Source organism: Lathyrus oleraceus, chromosome 6 (genome assembly GCF_024323335.1).
Source record: "Lathyrus oleraceus cultivar Zhongwan6 chromosome 6, CAAS_Psat_ZW6_1.0, whole genome shotgun sequence".
In the NCBI taxonomy this organism is placed as follows: Eukaryota; Viridiplantae; Streptophyta; class Magnoliopsida; order Fabales; family Fabaceae; genus Lathyrus; species Lathyrus oleraceus.
The window spans coordinates 59,051,308-59,072,453 of NC_066584.1; positions in this window are offsets into that span (position 1 = coordinate 59,051,308).

Genomic DNA, 21,146 nt, shown 5'->3' on the forward strand with positions numbered 1-21,146 from the left:
CACTCACAATCTTTTTCGTTTTCCATATATGTTACCAAACACATTTAAGGAAAAAATTTAAAAATTATATATTGTTTGACACTTTTAGTAAAAAAATCTTTAATAGTAAACCTTACCTAAAAAAAGAAAGAAATAAAATGTAAACAAGGAAATTCAGATAAAGATGTCAAGGTATACATTCTTAGCATATGTATGTGCTAGTAAATTTGGCCTAAATACGTTTTAAAATAGAAAATATGACTTCTTTTTTTAAAATTAATCCATCCTTAACTTTTTTCTCTCCATGTTTAATAAAAGTTATATTTTTTTATCTTTAATTATTAAAAAATAATACATATCAAAGGAACTAAAATAATATTATATTTATTAAATACAAGTTATCTCATATATCTAACTCGTAAGTGTTTTTTAAATCATTGAGGTCTACTCTGATTTTAGTAATTTTGAAATTCAATTCATATACACCTTTCTTAATAAACAATTAAAAATTAATTTAAAAAAAAATCATAGAAAATATATTTTTCTTATTAGTTTTTGTTTAGTTGAAAAAGAGAAAGATGTTATTGATTAATTTTATCTTTTATTTTCCAAAAAATAATAATATTAATTAATAATATTAACACTAATAATATTTTATAGTTAATTAGAACTTAATTCAAACTTTTACCATTAAATTCATACAATTTTTATAGATATCACACACGTTAACATGTGCATATTTTTAATGAATTTTTTCACATTTGTTTCTGTAAAATACAATTTTCATATAAAATGTATTTTTTTTATTAGTTTTTTTAGTTGTAAAAGAAAAAGATATTATTGATTAATTTTAACTTTTATTTTCCAAAAAATAATAATATCAATTAATAGCATTAACATTAATTTTACAATTAATTAGAACTTTATTCAAACTTTTATCACTAAACTCATACAATTTTTATACATAACATTAACCATGTCTAATGGCCAAACATGCAGAAAATTTTGAGATTTATAAAAGAAAAGAGTTCACACTTTAAAGGGCCAAACATGCATGTTTTAGTATCTACACAAATTTTCTCCAAGCAGTTTTAGTTCTTATGAAACAAAATTTATTTAATTATCCTTAATTTTACAGCAATTATTGTGAAAGATGGAAAATATTGCTTAAGGTTTTATAAAAAAAAAAAAACCAAATAATGTAACCATTTTATAAAATATTCCTTATTAATAATTGGGTTTTAGGCTTTCTCATAAATTTACTGTAAGTACTTCCTTTGTGCCATAACTATTGTAACATATTTGCGCACAAAAATATTTGTCTCAAAAAATTATCACTGATTGTTAGCATATTTTATGGAAAACTATGAAACTATTGTTAATAAGAGAAAATGGAAAACTATGAAACTATTGTTAATAAGTAACATATTTTATGAAAAGAATTTTTTTATAACTTTTGGGAGATTTAGAACCCCGTTTCTTTTAATTTTAGAAAAATAATTATTTTTAAATATGAGTATTATGAAAAGAATTCAAATAATAAAAGTTTTTTAATTTATATTTTATAAGTTAAAATATTAATTTTGATATCAAGTAACATAAATATATAATTGAAGTATAATTAAAAGTATATAAATTTTAATATATATATATATATATATATATATATATATATATATATATATATATATATATATATATATATATATATATATATATATATATATATATAATTTTTATGAAAAACTATTAAAAGTAACTTCAAATTTAAGTAATTTTTTTTTTAAATTATGATATGAAAAAAAGTTATAATATAATGATGAAATATCTGAAATAACAATTTATGAAAAACTATTTAAATCAAAATTTCTTTGAATTTTTTTACAAAATATGTAATATTATAAAAATCATTTTAAAATAAAAATGAAATAAACTTTCCCTTAAACTCTATATGTTCTCTTAATGAGACGGTAAGGGTCGACGATGGCTTTAGTATTAATGCTATTGATGACTAGTCTTTTAAGAATGTCATTTTTTATGAAGTTGATTGATTTCTCCTTCTTAGATATGGATTTTACTTAGTTTTATCTCTGTGGAAGGGCGACAAATAAGTTGGACAAAATACTTTTATCTGATGGTTGGTGGAAGTTTATGGGATGACTTCAGAATGGGCTTGGATTATAGATGTTTTCATTCATTTTCCAATCGTCTTCAAGTATTCTAATCAGTTAGGGGGTACCAAGCCTTTTTTTATTCATCAATCATTATCTTGCTCATTGTGGCTTTGCTGAGGGCGATCCTTGCTAGCTAGAATGGTTCTATTTCTCTTGGTTGAAAAACTTTTGTTCTAAAAGAGAAATTAAAATCTTTCAAAGGGAACTCTTAAAATTTTGAATAAAAATGTGTTTTGCAATCTTGGTTCCCAAACAGATTCCCCGAGAGAGGAATGAGTACTCTAGACGCTAGGTTTAAAGAAGGTGTCCTTATTGCTTAAGAAGTTAGGACTAGGTCAAGGGCTTTGCTGAATCCTTGGTCCTTGTTAAGGATCAAAGATTCTCAATGGTTTTAGAGGTCTAAAGTCAAGTGGTTTAAGGAGGGAGATACTAACACATGTTTTTTTCATACGTGTGTGAAGAACTAAAGTAGGAGAAAATTTATCTTAGCGCTTAAGGTGGTTATGATTGGGTAGAAGGTGTTTTTGAGATCCTTCATAAAGTGGTTAGTTTCTTTGATGAGTTCTTTCTACAAGCTTGTTTCCAAAGTGGTAGTAACTAGGCTTTCTCAACTTATGGACAACGTTATTTCCCTGAATCAATAGACTTTCCTTAAAGCTATATTGTTAGTGGATGGGGTGGTGGTTATGAATGAGTTAGTGGATATGAAAAAAAAAATTAAAAAGGCTTGTCTCATTTTGAAGGTAGATTTTGAGAAAATAATATGATTTAGTCAATTAGAGTTTTATGGATTATATGCTTACCAAGTTTGAGTTTAAATCTGAGTGTAGATCATGGACGTGCCCGTATGTTTTTTCTAGAAATCTCACGGTCTTGGTCAATGGTTGTATGGCCCAAGAAATTATCATCCAATAAGGGTTAAAGCAAGGAAATCTCCTCGTCATTTTCCTCTTTTTGCTTGTGACCAAAGGCCTTAGTCGTTTATTTGCCAAGGTTGTAGACCTGGGCGTTTTCCATGGGGTTAGAGTATGCTCGTTATATTTGAAAGCATCACATCTTCAATATGTGAATTACAACATTATCTTGGCAGATGGATGCGTTGATGGATAACCTTTTGTCGATTAAGGTTATTCCTTGGAGATTTGAGTTGGCTTAGATTCTTTTGGCCAACTTTGAGAAGAGTGGTCTTATTGGACTTAATGTGGATCCTATCTTTTTGGACTTAGTTGGTGACTTTCTCCGTTATAAGAAAGAGACTATTTCCTTCAAGTATCTTGGACTACCAGCGGGGCCAATCCTCGACTTAAGTCTACCTAGGAACCTCTAGTTAATTTTTTTTCTAGATGGTTAAACTCATAAACATATAGATGTGTTTGTATGGGGTTTTGATCTTACTAAACTCTATTTTGAATGTCATTCTTATTTTCTTATTGTTCTTCCTTAATATATGTGTCAAGGTTTGTTAGAAAATTATTAGGATTCAAAGAAGATTTCTCCAGGGTAAGGCTAAAGGGTAAGGCTAAAGGGGATTCTAAGATCTTTTGGGTTAAGCGCTATGATGTTTGAAATCCAAAGCTTAAAGGTGGAATGAGTTTATAGCATCTCAACATGGTTAATTTGGCATTTTTGGCCAAGTGGATGTGGTGACTCATCTCGGACTCATCTGGTATCTAGTGTGATACTTTATCTTATAGGGGGTAAGTCTGATGGCTTTCAATATGTGTCTTCTTGGTGGAAAGGTGTGTCCTTTCTTGCTTATGAAATTTAGGATTCTTCTAATTAGTTTGTCATCGACCTTAGTAATAAAGTGGAATCATGCCTTCTTACCTCCTTCTATGATGATCCTTGAATATGGCACACTGAACTTATAGTTAGGTTTAAGATGAAAAAGATTCCTGGGTTCGTTGCTCAGACCATGGTGTGGGAAAATAGGATTTTGGATTAGGACATAAGGTGGAAGAGAATCCTATTTGTTTGCCGACGAGAAATGGTGTATGATCTTATGTTATTCTTTATGCATGTGTCATTTTTTCATGCCTTTAACGGTAGTGGTGGCGCCATTTTAAGGATGACTCATTTATTGTAACATTTGTTGACTTGGCTCTTATTGGGTGAAATCATCCTAGTGAGCCGCTGGATTCTTCCGTCTGGTATATAATTTTTAGATATCTATAGGTGTTTCTTACTGGCATTCAGTTGTGTGGTCAATTAAGAAATCACATAATAATATTTTTTTCAAACTCTTTTACTAGTGTGAAGGATATGTTGTGTGGTTATATATATATATATATATATATCCTTTTTGTGAGCCAACTGTGTTTGTCCATTTGTCCCGTGGCTCGGGTACCTTTTTTTTGTTTTTGCTAACTTATTTTTATTCTTTGTTTTTTTGTTTAGTATCATGGATGAGGTACTTCTTGTGTCTATTTGAGTTCACTCTATTTTTATATATATATATATATATATATATATATATATATATATATATATATATATATATATATATTTTCCTTTCAGAAATCAGAAATGGATGTAGTTGGAGAACTGATGTTTTTAAGCGATGGTGAAAAGTGGAGAATAGAGAATGTACTTTGCTCTTTGCGTGTGAACTGATTTTATACATTAGGTCAAGTGGAGTGGATTTTAGATGAATTGAACCTTAGCTATTTTGGCCTTTGGTCGGCCCCGAAAAATTTCCCTAAGGCTTTCTCGAGCATTGAAGGAGTCGGAGGGAAACCTTAAGTGATGTTGGTCGGCCTCCATGATGTTATCTGAGGTAAGTTGATGACAAATTAGCAAGTTTATTAATTGTGTCAAAGTAATAAATATAAGATCGTCTCCACAGGGATTGCATTATTTTAAAAAGGTTATTAGTATGCTCTCAGAGTAAATACGTGGGTTTTCAGATTTAATTGGGTAAAAAAAAACATAAATAAAATTGGTGGAAAGGTTAATTAGATTAACAACGATTAGATCTTGTTTTGAATCCTTTGTATGTCATTGTTGATGTTGGCGTATATTTTCCCCTAAGATGATTAATGGCTTAAATAGTTTTTTGGTCCCTGTAAGTTTGCGAGTTTTTGATTTTGGTCCATGTAATTTTATTTTATTTGGTCTGAATCCCTATGTCTCACTTTTGTGTTGGTTTTAGTCCCTAAAAACAAAATCCGCAGAAAAACTACAGATTTTCCTGGGGATTTTGGCTTTAGGGACTAAAATCAACACAAAAAGTGAGATATAGGGACTCAGACAAAAAAAATTACAAGGACCATAGGGAACAAAAGTGCATTTAAGTCATGATTAATAAATGATTACGACGATTTAACTTAGCCGTTATACCCAACTCCTTGGTGTATAACTCATTATTCTACATTACGCTCCTTAATCCCGTAAGTCAGCCCGCTAGTTAAAATAAACAATGTTTTTGTACGTTAAACATTAAGTCACGACTTATAATTTTTTATCCCTAATTAATTAGTAAGTTGAACAAGTTAATTTAGTTCTGATTCATGATCAGTAATCACTACGAGTTTAGATCGATACACATATTCGTAAACACATATAAAGCAATGAACACAAAATTAAATTGAATAACGATACTGATTAAATCAAAGATGCAAATAGTACAAAGACCCAAACATATGCCTCAACAAGTTCATACAGGATTATTTAACAAACCCTAATCAATAAAACTTATTTATTCATACTCACAGGAATCGTATATGACATAATAAAGAAATAATACGTGAACTTCTGAGTTAAATTTGGATTTCGGTGATGAAAACCTTCTCTCTTGAGCTTCAGAAATTGCTTCGCCATCAAATTTGAGTCCAAAGAATATCCATCCTCATTTCCTATGCATTTTCCCTTTTTATAGAAGCAAAAATGTGTCAAAAAAACCTTTCATCGCGTCCGCGATGCTTCCACCACGACCAGGATGCTTTTTGACTTAGCAACATCACAATCGTGATGCGTTTTGTCATGACTACGATGGTTATATCGTGACCATGATAATTCCAGTATCTAGAGATCTTTTTTTATCTTTCTTTTACAGGAATCTTGTATTTATCAGAGTTATGAAACTCCAGATATGATTAAATTATTGGACATATGTCATGATGTAAATTATACTAAAAATGTCTGTTTCTTCACAATTTCTTGGTTTTTCTTTGTTTATTCAAATTCTTCACTTTCTTTCTATTTCATCATAAGACCTGAACATAATTAACCAAAATCATCAAAAACATATGCAAAGTCTTATAAAAATTACATGATGACAAAGTAACATCACAATCCAAAACTTACACTGTTACTTATCCTCAAGGAACTCATTTATAACTCTGATTTTCCTCAAAAATTTGTACTTACTAAACCAATGACAGACGTTGATGATAGCAGAGTTAGTCACTTCCATTCGTCACTTTGATTCATCATACTTCAAAAAGTTTTTCTCAAACTTTCCATATACTCATCTTCTCTCTATCTCCCAGTTCACTCATATTAAATAACATTGTAAACACTCATTCATGTACAATGAACATCAAGCATATGAATTTTCATCACTTTCTAAAAAACTTCGAAAACACGCTTTTGAGGTCTTTGATCGATTCTAACTTGGCTTATGTCATGGTGGGATATATTTGACTAGTAGGTTTAAGTCCTTAGAATTAAGTACCTGCTGCCCTTTTATTTTTACACCATCTACACAAGTTTTTAATTTGTTTTCACTTATGGGTACTAGAATTTTGACTATCCTTTTTTTCAGAAGCTCTAAAATTTTAACATTATAACAACTTTTCTAGCTTCAACTCATCATCACTTTTTTTTCCTGATTCTTATAGTACCCCAACCCCAAAGTTAATTTGTTGCTCATTCCAAAAGCGACCCCAAACTTATATTTTTGCATATATCAAAATAAAGCATAGAAAAATACAATATGCCTAACCCCAAGAAAATGGTGGAAAGATTTCTCTTTCAAGTCAATCGACTACACATGTGGCTAAGTCACTGAAACAAATGGCACAGACTCAATGAATTTAGCAACGGATAAACAATTTCTTTTCAGGTTTTTCCTAAGAAAGGGTCTAATTTAAAATAAACAAAAAGAAATGCATAAGCGTGTAATCAAACAGAAAGACAACAATTCAGAAGTGATGTAAATCCTAGTAGATGAACATTCACACAGACACTCTTATAAGAAAGAAGGTATATAATGAATTTTTTTGCTCAAACCTTACTTGTTGAGTTATCTGCATTGGATATCTATGTCTAAACAAATGATTGAATTTGAATCTTCATCAAAAGCTAGATCATCCTCACTTTGCATTCTTGCTCTTTTCCCAAATATATTTTTCACGTCAGATTCTTCTATTCTTGATTCAATCTTTTCATCAATGGTAGGAATTTTTCTTGTTCTTTTTCTTTTTCAACTCCTCCTTCATCTTTGACTTCTCTCTCAACTTCATTATCCCCAGGATTATCCAACGTATTCCCATTAGAACCTCCACTAGATTGAGCCGTCACTTGTTTAGATAACTGTCCAATTGGATTTTCAATATTCTTCATGGGTACTTCAATGTTCTTATTACATGCTTAAATAATCTTATTTATTAGTTCGAAGTTTCTTTGAGTCATCATGAATTGGTTCATAGTCTCTTATAGATGAGATGTCTCCCTTGGTGGTGGATCATTCCACCATGGATTATAAGTGTTGGTGTAAGAATATGGCTCTTGATAATTTCGCGCATAATGCGCCTATGCAATGTATCCCTCTAGTACACATTGGACATTGGCATGACCTTCACCATAGAAATCACATAGAAATGCTCTTATTGGATTAACATTTGCTGGAACTAGAGTTGAGGCAACAATTTGCTACATAATCAGCTTTATCATACATGTCTTCCTTTACCTTGCATATATAATCAAAAGAAAAATACCTCAGTAGCATTGAACTAGATAAAACCTAAATAAGAACAAAAATTGAGAACTAGAATAAAACAAAAAAATAACAAAGATTAAACCAACAAAAACTAAAAATAAGAATTGTAGCATAAAAATTTCCTTGTCGAAATAATCAATAATCCCCGACAACGACGCCAAACACTTGATTACAAATTAGAAAATGTATTAATTGTGTTGAAGTAATAAAATACAATATCATCTCCACAAGGATTGCATTATTTTTAAAAGGTCATTAGTGTGCTATAAATGTAAATGCAGAGGTTTTTAGATTTGATTGTTTAAAATAGAAGCGTAAATAAAATTGATGGAAAACTTGATTAGATTAACGACGATTATATCTTGTTTTGAATACATTATATGTTACTGTTGATGTTGGCGTCTATTTGCCGCTAATATGATTTATCAGTTATTGTGACCATTTAACTTAGCCGTTGTACCCAATTCCTTGGTGTATAACTCATTACTCTATACTAGACTCCCTAATCTCTTAGGCCAGCTGGCTAGTTAAAACATGCAATGTTTATGTACGTTAAAACTGAATTCACAACCTATAATTTCTTATCCCTAATCAATTACTAAGTTGAAAAAATTAATTGAGTTATGATTCATAGAGTTATGACCGGTAATCACTACGAGTCTAGATCGATATAAAGATGCAAACCTAAGGTTTGACAGACTTGACTATCTGATGATGGCAATCTAGACGGAATATAAGCTAAAGCCTCATCTCAAGCTACTCATGAGAGAAAAGCATATAGAAAAGTCTTGAAGTAGTATGGCACCTTCTTTTTTAGTGGTGAGTGAATGAATTGTAAAGAAAAAGGGATTTATCGTAAAAGCGCATGGCTAAAAGCACACACACATACACACACTAAAATACTTTTCAAAATAGTTTTTACAAAAGAAAATATCCTTTAAAATATCTTGAAGTTGTGCCATATGAGTTAGGAGCTGTCAAAATAGTTATAGAAAATATTTTGACTTCTCCAATCGATTTGAGCATTTCCCCAATCGATTGGATCAATTATAAATTGAGCCACAAGCTATTGGAATAATGCCTTCATAATGTGTAACAACTAGATATATATGTTTTCCTATTTTTAACTTACAATTGATTGTATTTCAAGCTTACAATCGATTATAAAAATGTGTCAATCGATTGGAAAGTGATAAAATGCATTTATTGGAAATTCCTTTTTGAGTCAACCTCTGGCCTATAAATAAAGGTCTCATTTCTCATTTTATTTTCATCTAGAATCGTGTTTCGACACTTTCAAGTCTCACGCTCTCTAAACTTTTTATTTAACTTTCTCTCCCTAATATTTTAGCCTAAGTGCTTTTAAAAGAAAAGTCAATTTGTGAGTGAGGATACTATTGTAATTCTGGAAATTATAGAATTCTAAATTTACCAAGGGAATCTCTTGTACACACCTTGTTGAATATTGTCTAGTTAGAGATTTATTTGGGTTAAAAGCTAAACTCGTTAAAAGTTTTGGGATGGGGCTGTGTGATTAAGTTCAAACTTATTCGAGATCATCCTATTATAAAATATCTTAAGTTCTTGGTCAGCCCGATTATTTAAAACAAGATTAGGTTTGAAATTTCATCCCGTATAAAAGCTTTCATTAGGTTCAAGCTCATCCGTATAAAATCTTGGAAGGTTCGAGATAAACCCGGTATAAAATCTCATACGTTATTGGTTATCCCATATAAAACCAAGGATTAAGGTTTGTGAGCTCAGCCTATGTAAAAGCTTATAAAGTTTGTGGAAAAAAGACTAACCGCTTCAATCTACCATTTGTGGAGAAGAAGACTAACTGCTTCAATTCACCAAGAGAAGACACACAAGCTTAATCTATCATCTTGTATTATTTAGTTGAAGGTCGATCATCATTTCCTTGTATAAGGGGGTTCGTGAGTCTTTCCTACTAAAAGCTCTTAATTATTATTGGAAACTCTTACGATCAATTATTGGAAACTCTTTATATTATGGTGTTCATATCTTTTCCTTAAACTCCTTTAAACTCTTGCAATTTATTTTCTGCTCTTTACTTTTTCGTTGCTAAGATTTTGAAAATGTTTTTAAACTCTGTTCTTATTTCTCAAAGTTTTTCAAACAATGCACCCCTCTTGTGTGTGAAGTCTCAAGTCCAACAAGTGGCATCAGAGTCTAACTCATGTTTAAGGACTAATCCTCTCAGGAGGAAGATGGCTTTTGACAATAAATATTTTCTAAACACACCACCATTTTTTAATGATAGTAAATTTAATATTTGGCAAGTCAGATTTAAAATTCTTCTTCAAAGTTTAAATCATGAATTGTGGGAAACTATAGTGAATGGTCCGGTTTACCCTACTCATCAAGTAACTGATGAAGTAGTAGATAAACCCAATTCCCTTTGGACCTAAGAAGAAAAGAGAAAGATCTTAAAACAAATAACTTTATAAAAATGTCTCTAGATGATTATAAACTTTATAAAGTTCATCATTGTAAAACTTCCAAGAAAATGTGGGAGACTCTTGAAAGGATATATTGAGTTTCTCCAAGTATCAAACAAGAGAAGATGAACAGACGAGGCAAAGAAAATAATGGTGTCCATCATGGATATTTTTCTAAAATTAAAAATTTTGGAAATTTTGTTGGGAACTATATTATTAACAAATATCGAAGAATTACGAATTGGATATTTAATCCAATTCTTAAATTAAAAGATGAGAACCTTCATGAGTTTCAAGAAAAATCAAGAAGAATGCAAATGCAAATTTTAGAAAAGATGAATTTGATTCAACTACACAAAGATGAAGGAATCTAAATTGAAGAATCATCAACTTCTTCATACTCCTATCATATAACTCATGTGCAATCCTTTGAAAGAACATACTAAGTAGTTGAACGATCCTCGAAAAAATCAATATCCTATTAAGGACCCCCTTGTACAAGGAATGATAAAGAAGATGAAGAAGTTTCTTCAATACTCGAACAAATAAGAGGAGGAGAGACACTAACCTCGGGGAGAAATATGAAATAATCTTCATCCAACGAAGAAGATGAAATATGCTTAAAGGCATCCTACGAGGGAGATATTTTTCCAACTATGAAACCATCTTATGCACAACTGTTTAGAATGAGTGGTCAATTGGTGGAGGAAAATAATAAACTAAGAGAGTATACCCTAGGTCTTAAGGAATTCCAAATACATCTTAAGGAAATAAATAAATCCTTCAAAATAGAGACAACTAAGATTAGAAACTAAAAAAAAAATGTAAGTAGTCTGACTCCCTTACAAAATAAGTAACTAGGATTCCTGAAACCTTAGGAAAGTTTACCTAAGGGAAAGATAAGCATGATCTAATTCTATCTAGTTAAAATCCTTCCCTAAACAGAAATGGAATAGGATTAAAAAGGGATAGACAACCTATAAAAGATGTAGATCAAAAGGAAAATAAGCGTGTGGTTTTTAAATGCACACACTATACAAGAATAAGGCACTTAAAATCCTTTTATTTTGATAAATTGAATGGATCTAAAGGTAATAACATTAGATTTTGTGTGACTAATTCACCCGGGCCTAAGAAGATATGGACACCAAAGGTGAAACCTTAGTGTTTTACAGGTATGGTTTGTAGCTTGGGGTTTTGATGTTTATTAATGAAGTTGTGCAAATCATGGTATACTTCTAAAGTATACAATAAAGTCTCCAATCCTATGATAAAACGATAATGGAAAATGTAAATCGTTGTTATTAAAGAAAATTATTCAAGAATATCTCAAAGAATGTGATCCATAGTGATCAATTGAATGAAAATGTTTGTAATGGACTTAGTCATTTTGTTGCCTTACCAAATCTCGCATCCAATGACGTATAGAGGAAGACACACCATTTGGTATTTTCCCTAATGGGAAATATATATGAAGAAATTCTTGATAAAAGAGGTAAACAATTATTTTAAGGTTGAAATAATCAATAAAATCTTATTAACCCTTTAAAATAATATTTTTAATTGTTTTCATCAAAATAAAATTATTTTCTAACCCATATAAAGGAGTGTTGAATTATTTTTAGCAAAAGGGGTGCAAAAATTTACAATTATGGATGGTGAAAAGTAGAAATCCAACATAAAGCCCAACCATGCACCAAGAAGGCTGAACCATGTAAGGCCAATCAATTGACACATAATAACAACCAATTGGAAAAACTTGAAACGAATATTTTCATAATAAATCCAAGCTTATCTTGTGCCTTAAGCAAATCAAATCCAAGCCTTAATGAAGATTGTACAAAATCTTGAGAAAATTGATGATACAATTGATTAGCCAATCGGTTGGGAGACTCAAAAAAGAAAGGTCTTGATCTGATTTTCAATCAATACAATCTACATTAATAACTTTCCATGAATACATGCTCACATACTTTCTTGTCTTTTTGTGAGTTCTTTCTCTTGTCATAAGTGTCACCATGGCTCTTCCAAATCCAAGACCTAGAATTCCGCCACAAAAAAGAGATGCCATCTTAGCTGCAATAGTAAACAAACATGAAGAAGATAAGAAGATGATCCAAGAAAAGAAGATCATAGAACTATGATGTATGGACGAAACCTTCATGAGAGCATATAAACCCTACTCACACATCTTCCATGCATCCTTAAGACCATTCTTCACAAAAGCACCTAATAGAATCTTTCCAGATTTAGTACAAGAATTCTACACCAACTTGAAAATCTTTGGAAAAACCTTGACATCATTAGTAAAGAATGTAAAGATAATAATTAATAGAGAATTCTTTGGAAGAATGTTCAAAATACCCTTCCTAGGAACATCCTAAAAATATGAAAAAATCCATAGGAATCAAAAACTTCAAATGGAGCATAGCTCTAAACTATCTCATAACCAATCCCGTAGAGAAAAGAAGAACTCCCTTCATAACCACTCTCTTGAAACCTAAAGTTTGAATTCTTCAATACCGCTATGGTGATGGGAAGTATCAACGATGTTAGATCGTAAGATGGATATTGAATCTTCGGCGTGATGTTAGAGGAGATTACCTTCATCCTCTATTAACCTCGATGTGAATCCAGATTTGGATCTAAGATCTTTTCTTCCATTGCTTCGTAGAGTTCTCAAGGGAATTAGAGATCTAGAATCCGATGAATCGTAGTTGAAATGTTGATCGATTAAATCAATTACGATATATCTATGTGTTCGATTCTTAATGTTCTTGATTCTAAGATCTGAGAAGGTTGCAAATGATGGAGTTGCAAAGTGAATGTGAATTCTTGAAAATCGTAGAAATCATAAGTTGTTTCCCATAGAAGTTGTTATTGTTCCTTTCGAAAATCAGAAATGGATGCAGTTGGAGAACAAATGATCTTAAACGGTGGTGTTGATCTCCGTCATAGTGGCGTGGGGTGGACCTGCATGGTTAGCACTTCAAGGTCAAGTCAATTCAATATTTAAAATGAGTGTAGTGAAAAATTTAAATTAAAGAATATGCCTTACTCTTTACGTGTAAATGAATTTAATATCTTGAGTTAAATAAAGTGTATTTGAAATGAGTTGAGTCTTAATTATTTGAATTTTTAGCCAACTTAAAATATAAAAAAATTATAAAGTGTATCACTTGAAATTTGAACCCGCGCCATTTAAAATTATAAAGTTGGATTTTTATCACCAAGGTGACAACTCTTAAACTACTATTCCATAAAAAAAAACTCTTAAATAACTATTTAGTTTTGGAAGGAGTAACTATTTTTGGTGAAATTTGAACCCGCGCCATTTAAATTATAAAGTTGGATTCACACATCTCTTTTATTTTTAAAATTTGAGCAAATATACTTAGTTGAAATAATTGTTGGGTTGTTAGATTATTTTATTTAAAATGGATGTGGCATTATATTGAAAAATATATCAAAGTTTTTTTCTGTCTTTTTTATAATTCAAAAATTATTTCAAGAAAAATAATAATGTTATATAAGATTTAAGCGAATAATATATATCAAAATTATAAAATAGTTATTAAGTTAATATATTTTTGCTTTTGTCAAGGTTCGAACTCATGACCTCAACAAAAGAATAGTATGTACTTTTACCTTTTAAAAAATAAAGGTGACTTTTTGGAGGTGCCACATAAAAATAACGATGATGGATCAAATATATAGTTTCTGACATATGATATGTTTGATATAATCTGTCACTTCAGATTTAATATATTCTATAGATATAGATTCAAAAATATTTCAAGAAAAATAGTAATGTTATATAAGATTTAAGCAAATAATATATATATCAAAATTACAAAATAGTTGTTAAGTTAATTCATTTTTGCTTTTGCCAAGGTTCGAACTCATGACATCAACAAAAAGAATAGTATGCACTTCGATCTTTTGAAAAATAAAGGTGGAGGTGCCACAAAAGAATGATGATGATGTGTCAAATATAGAGTATGTGACAGATGATGTGTGGTGATATAATTCGTCATTTCAAATTTAATATATTATATAAATAATTCTCCTTTCACTAATTTTAAAAAAAAAATCACCAAATATTATAATGGTTGATCCTTAAAATTTATGCGATCTTGAAAGAATAAATTTAAGACCGTGACTAATGATAATTTTTTGTTTCACTTTCCGCCTTTTGTATATTTTCCACTCTCAGATGAAAGATAAATGATGTGAGTATATTTATAGAAAACTTGATTCTTTAAAAATTATTTGTTGAAATATGATGTGAGATATTGAATCAAACTCTAGTATGATCGAATGGTAGCTTCTTGGTTCGACAATTCGACATGACCTTAGCATGTCATCAAAGTCTGTTCATATGTTGTAGTCGAAGTATGTTAAGATTGTTAGCATGTCGAATTTGACATGTTTGTTATGCCCAATTGTTTAAGTTAGCTTGTTCTCTAAGTTAACTTGTGTAATGCGTATGTGTGTAAAAGTCCATTAGTTTAGTATGTTAGTTTTCTTATAAATAGCATACTGGTCTCTCATCATTGAACAAGGTAAATCCTAATTAAGGTGAGAGAGGTTATTTGCTATTCTATAATACTTGTAATCTTGTTTCAAAGAGAAAAATAGCAGTTTATAATCAATTTCATTGTGTTCTTATTGTTTTCTTCTTTTCCACCCTTGTGGGTTTTCTTACCGATCAAGAAACCAATTATACTTTGTAATTACAATATCATTTTCACAATAAATTGGTCAGTGAGCGTGGAGAAGATGTCGTCAACAAAGTATGAGATTGAAAAGTTTACCGGGGTGAATGATTTCGGTCTATGGCACTTGAAGATGAAAGTCGTACTGGTTCAGCAGGGTTATTTAGAAGTGTAGAAGAGAGCCATATCCATGTATGTTGCGTTAAAGGATAAAGAAAAATTGACTATGGTAAATAAAGACCACAACACCATCTTATTGAGCCTTGGTGATAAGGTTCTTCGATAGGTTTCAAAGAGACGACGACGTCGGGTCTTTGGGAGAAACTCGAAAGTTTGCACATGACCAAATCATTGGTCGATCTCCTCTACATGAAGTAAGCTTTGTATTCATTCAAGATGAGTGAATACAAAGTTCTGGCTGAGCAGTTGGATATGTTCAATAAGCTGATTCTTGATCTTGAAAATAGCAATGTAAAGATCGAGGATAAAGATCAAGCGTTGTTATTGTTGTGTGTTTTGCCCAAAATACATGCTCACTTCAAAGAAACTCCCTCGTATGGAGGAGAGTATCTGGACTTTGAAGAAGTTCAATCAACCTTATACTCTAAGTATTTGAACGAACGAAAGGAGCACATTCCATCTTCGACTAGTGAAGGTCTATTGGTTAAGGAGAAATTCACAAAGAGAGATGGCAAGTTCGACAAGAAGAAGGGTAAAAGTCAGTAGAAGTCTTATAGTGGTGATGCATTTGGCATTTGATGTTATCATTGTGAGAAGGAGGGTCATACAAGAAAAGTGTGCCCTGAACGCTTGAAAGATCATGGAGGTAAGGATAATGGCAACGTAACCATTATTCAAGATGATTTCGACTCATTTGATGTTCTTGTGGTTTCAAGCGGCACCTCAAGTAAAGAGTGGATTATGGATTTAGGTTGCACTTGGCACATGAATCCAAACAAAGGCTTGTTCAAGGAAATATGTGATCAAGATGATGGATCTGTATTGCTTGTAAACAATAAAGCTTACAAGATTGCAAGTGTTGGATCTGTGAGATTCAAGCTCCATGATGAGTCAATGAGATTGTTGACTGAAGTCGGGTATGTACCTGATTTGAAGATAAATTTGATTCTCTTGGTGAATTCAACAAGAAAGGATATGTTTCCCAAGGAGAGAAAATCATTCTAAGAGTCATGAAGTTGTCGAAGGAAGTCTTAAGAGGCATGAAGAAACAAGACTTGTATATCTTTGAGGCTGAAATTGTCAGTGATTCTGCAGATGTTGCATCCATGAAACCTTTGTCAAAGACAAAAAAATTGACACGTGAGATCGGGCCATGTCACTGAAAGGGGTCTGGTCGAATTATGGAAACAAAATCTACTTGGTGGAGACAAAGTCGAAAAGCTAAAGTTTTGTGAACCATGTGTACTTGGAAAATCTTGCTCAGTGAAGTTCAATAAAGGCAAACAAAGAACACATGGATCCCTTGATTACATCCATGTTGATCTTTAGGGGCCTGCAAGGTGTCCATCACATTCAGGAATAAGGTATTTTCTATCCATAATTGATGAATATTCCAGAAAGTTATGGTTATTCACCCAGAAGACTAAGGATGAAACTTTTGAGAACTTCAAAAGTTGGAAGACCCGGGTCGAAAATCAGACTGGCAGGAAGGTGAAGAGGTTGAGAATCGACAATTGCCTTGAATTTTACAATGAGGCGTTCGACATTTTTTTTGCAGCCTCTGGTATTGCAAGGCACATAACTACTGCAGGTACTCCCCAACAAAATGGTTTGGCTTAAAGGTTTAATCGGACCATTTTAGAAAGAGTTAGATGTATGTTGACTAGTACTGGGTTAAAGAAGGTGTTTTGGGCAAAGGTTGTTTTGACAACAACATATCTGATAAACAAATGTTCTTTAACTGTGTTAGATATGAAGACACCTGAAGAAATTTGGTCGGGACATTCACCTGATCTCGATAAACTTAGAATATTTGGTTGCATAGTCTATGCTCATATTAGGCAGGATAAGTTCGAACCTAGAGCTCTGAGATGCATGTTCATGGGATACCCTGAAGGAGTCAAAGCTTATAGGATATGGTTCCTAGAGATAGATCACAAGAGGTATATTACCAATCGAGATGTAGTTTTCAATGAAGCTGAGATAACTTTCAAGAAAACTGATGACGTTAGTCGAAGTGCACAGATATCTGAAGAAGAGATGTAACAAGAAGATATTCATGTTGAGGTGGAGCATGTCGATGCTAAATTGCGTATCCCAGATCAAGTTGAAGAAGAAGCACAAGATGCTGAAGATACTGAGGACGATAAGTAAATTGTCGATGACTACTATCATACCCAAAAAGTTGCCCTCCTTTTTCCTTTTGCGCATACCTCATTTGCATATATCCAAACCATATCATGCCTGACCATTGCATTTGGTCATAAAAGCACAAGCATGGCCACGTTGCGATTTGTATCTTAACACTAGGGTTTTACTTTGTTTTATTTGTTAACTAACCCTAATTCCATTGAGAGATGGTGCTTGGTTGCTCTTGTTACTCATGTAGGTAATCATGTTTCAAATCAAGGCAAGACAAAGGTCTTTTGGGCCATGGAAAAGGCAAGTTTGTTCATGGTTATTCAAAGGTGGTTCATGTGTTTATTTCCATGCCACATCACTCACATTTCAAGCTATCTTCAATCTCACTCAAGCCCTAATCAAGATTTCATCAAGGGTTTCTCATTACATCATCATCATGGCTTAGAATGTAAAAAATATCAAGTTTGCAAGAGGTGTACAAGTGTGGTTGACCTAATTTGCAAGTATGCTCTACTTTTGGTCCAAGCTCCATAACTTCTTCAATTTTCATCAAAATGACAAGCTTCTTTGAGCCAAATGTTCCTTTTGGGATAATCTATAATTTTGATTCAAGGGTCCAACATCAGTTCATCCACTTAAGACCTTATTTGTGCCATTGGCCAACTTGCCAATTTGGGCCAAAACTATGCCATGACCCCTACTTTCTACCCTTGCCATTTTCAGGTTTTGACCCCATTCCTTTTTTATTATGTTAAGCTTATGGCAAAGATCATTTGGCCCAAGTTTGACTCAAAATGCACTAGGGAATCAAAAGTTATGGCATCATGAACATTGGCCCTCAATATGACCTAGCATGATGAAAGGTGTTTGACCATTTGCCTAGCCCACTTTTGAAGTCACGACCTCAACTTCACAAGCCCGCAACTTTCAAATCAAATATCCTTTTGGAGTGATTCTTTTTGTATCTTATTCTACTCCATGAAGTGAACATTTGGCTCAAAGAAAATCACAAAACGCACGAGTGGATTGAATTTGGCCTAAGCTTGAACTTGGTGATCCAACTCGGTTTTGGTCTGTGACCTATAATGTTGAAACTTGCACAAAACACTTTAGCACCACTCCTCACACGTGCAAACCAATTACCCATGACCAAATGCATCTGAAGACAACTTGAAACGACTTGAAAAACTCAAAATGCATGAGTTTGGCACCAAACTTTCACACGCTCGGGATCTGAAAATTTTCCATTCAATTCACACAAATTCGAGCCAATTCCATACGTATTTAATCTTACTTCATTCCCAATAAATAGTGGAAGCTGTTGCATTCATTTTCAAGCTTTGAAAGCCAAAGAAACCCTGCCACCATTGAAGCCCGATACCTCCAAAAACCATTCACTCTCCTTTTTTATTCAAGCTCTTTTATTTCCAATTCTTTGCCCAAAATCCTCCATCATCCTCTGAAGGTGTTTTAAACTTTTCTTTTGTCTGAATCCTTCTGCAACCTTGCTTCCGAATCCACCATTGTTGACTTCTGAAGCTTCAATCAAGATGGTAGATATGAATTACCATTTCAAGCAAACAAGTTACCATTCTCTTTGTAAGGTTCCACTGATCAAAAGCCCTAACCTCTTTTCCATTTCTTTTTGATATTAACCATTTAATTTTACTTTGAAGAACTAGGTTTCTTCAAGTTTCTAAGCAAATTCTCCCTACTCAGAGCAAATCAATTGCTCTGATGCAGGGAGACATGAACGATGAAGTGTTTCGCATCTGAATCCATGCTTGATTCATGGTAAAAACACGATTTCATGACTTTGCAAAATTATGAATTGAGGTTGAAGACGACCACGCTTCCCTCGTGTTTCAAACATTTCGCTCCATTTTTCAAATATCTGACCAATCATGTTGCAGCGCGTGTTTTTTTCAAATATTTTTTTCCGCTGTGATCCGGTGCAGTGATCCCCATGGTGAGCGCTTTTTGATTTTGAATCTTGGCCATGTAATCAACTGACTAGACTTTAGTAGTCAGATCTAGTGGCTCTTGGTTTTTCACTTGTTTTAATTTTAGTTTTATTTTGTTTTTAATTCCCTTTTCTTCCAAAATTAATTTTAAATAGCTCCTTTAATATTTTTTAGTCCAACTTTTTTTCATAATTTCATAAAAATATTTTCTATCACATACTATTTAAAATCATTTTTGCATTAAATGTTTATTTTCTTTTATTTTTCACTTAATTTTCTTTTTGTATTTTCATTTTAATCATTTTAAAACCTTTTTGACCCCAACTTTTGAGGTCAAACTTCTCATATTTTTGTTGACCTTCCACGTTTTTCTTAGACTTTTATTTGATGCTTTGATATATCTTTGAGATTTTTCCTTTTATTTTTCTTTATTTAATCAATATTAAATCATTTAAGTCATTTTTAATTCATTTTTTGTTGACCACTTGTTATTTTGAGTTTACTTTATTGCTTGGTTGATGTTTTCTTCCTCATCTCAAATCATTGATAGATGGACTTGAGGTTTATCAACCTTCTTTGATCCAAAATTATTGATAGATGATTATGAATCATCTTCAATACTTTGCATCAATGATAGGTGTAGCGATAAATTCATGACCATCAAGCTATGAATAAGCTTAACATCAATAAAACTAGAGTCGCCACCGCACTTTTATTGTTTCCAAAGGAAAAGGGAAAAGTACGAACAAAACCCAAAGATAAGAAGTTTTCAAATCAAAACTAATAAAATGTCAGAGATTACAGGTAAGGGGGTTGGTTAAACAGAGGGAAGGTGTTAGCACCCAAAGTGTCCTAGGTACTCCTAGGGAGCCCTTTTTTATGTGGGTATGTGTTTTTTGGTATAAAAGATGTTTGAGAAAAAAAAAGAGTGTGGAGATGGGGAAAGAATTCATTGATTATATTTTTGTGTTTGACAAGACCATCAGACTTGTGCCTACGTACCAACATAAAAATGAAGAATCAAAACCTCGTAGTTCGTGGTAACAATTTCAAAATGAATGGATTGCTTTTAATCAAAATTTAAGTTAAAAAGAGGCACAAAGGGCCCAAGAGTTTGAATGAGTGTTAGTTCTTTTTGTCTTTTGAAATTTTAAGTCAATATTGTTAGGTTCATTTACAAATTTGATTAAGAAAAGAGTTTAAAAATGCAATGGCATAAGGCCAAAGTTTCTAATTTGAAATAAGGTCTAAGTTTTGGAATCACAAGCAAAGAAGACTTTTGGAAAGAGGGGGAGATTTTGAAATTTAAGAAGTGGGAGGAGATGAAGAGACTAATCCTAAGCATAAAATTAAAAGTCAAGAGTTGAAAAGATCTGACCAATGGGATGCAATCCAACAGACAAGAATGTCATATAGAAAATCGGCTTTCCCTTTGGACTCTGAATCAAGAAAATATCCACAAGCAATTAGCAATATGAAGATCAAGGCATCAAATAAAGATAGCCACATCCAAGAAAGCAATTCTATAGCTAGCAGTCTTCTTTTGTTTTCTCATGTACCAGACGAAATACTCATTGATTTGCTTA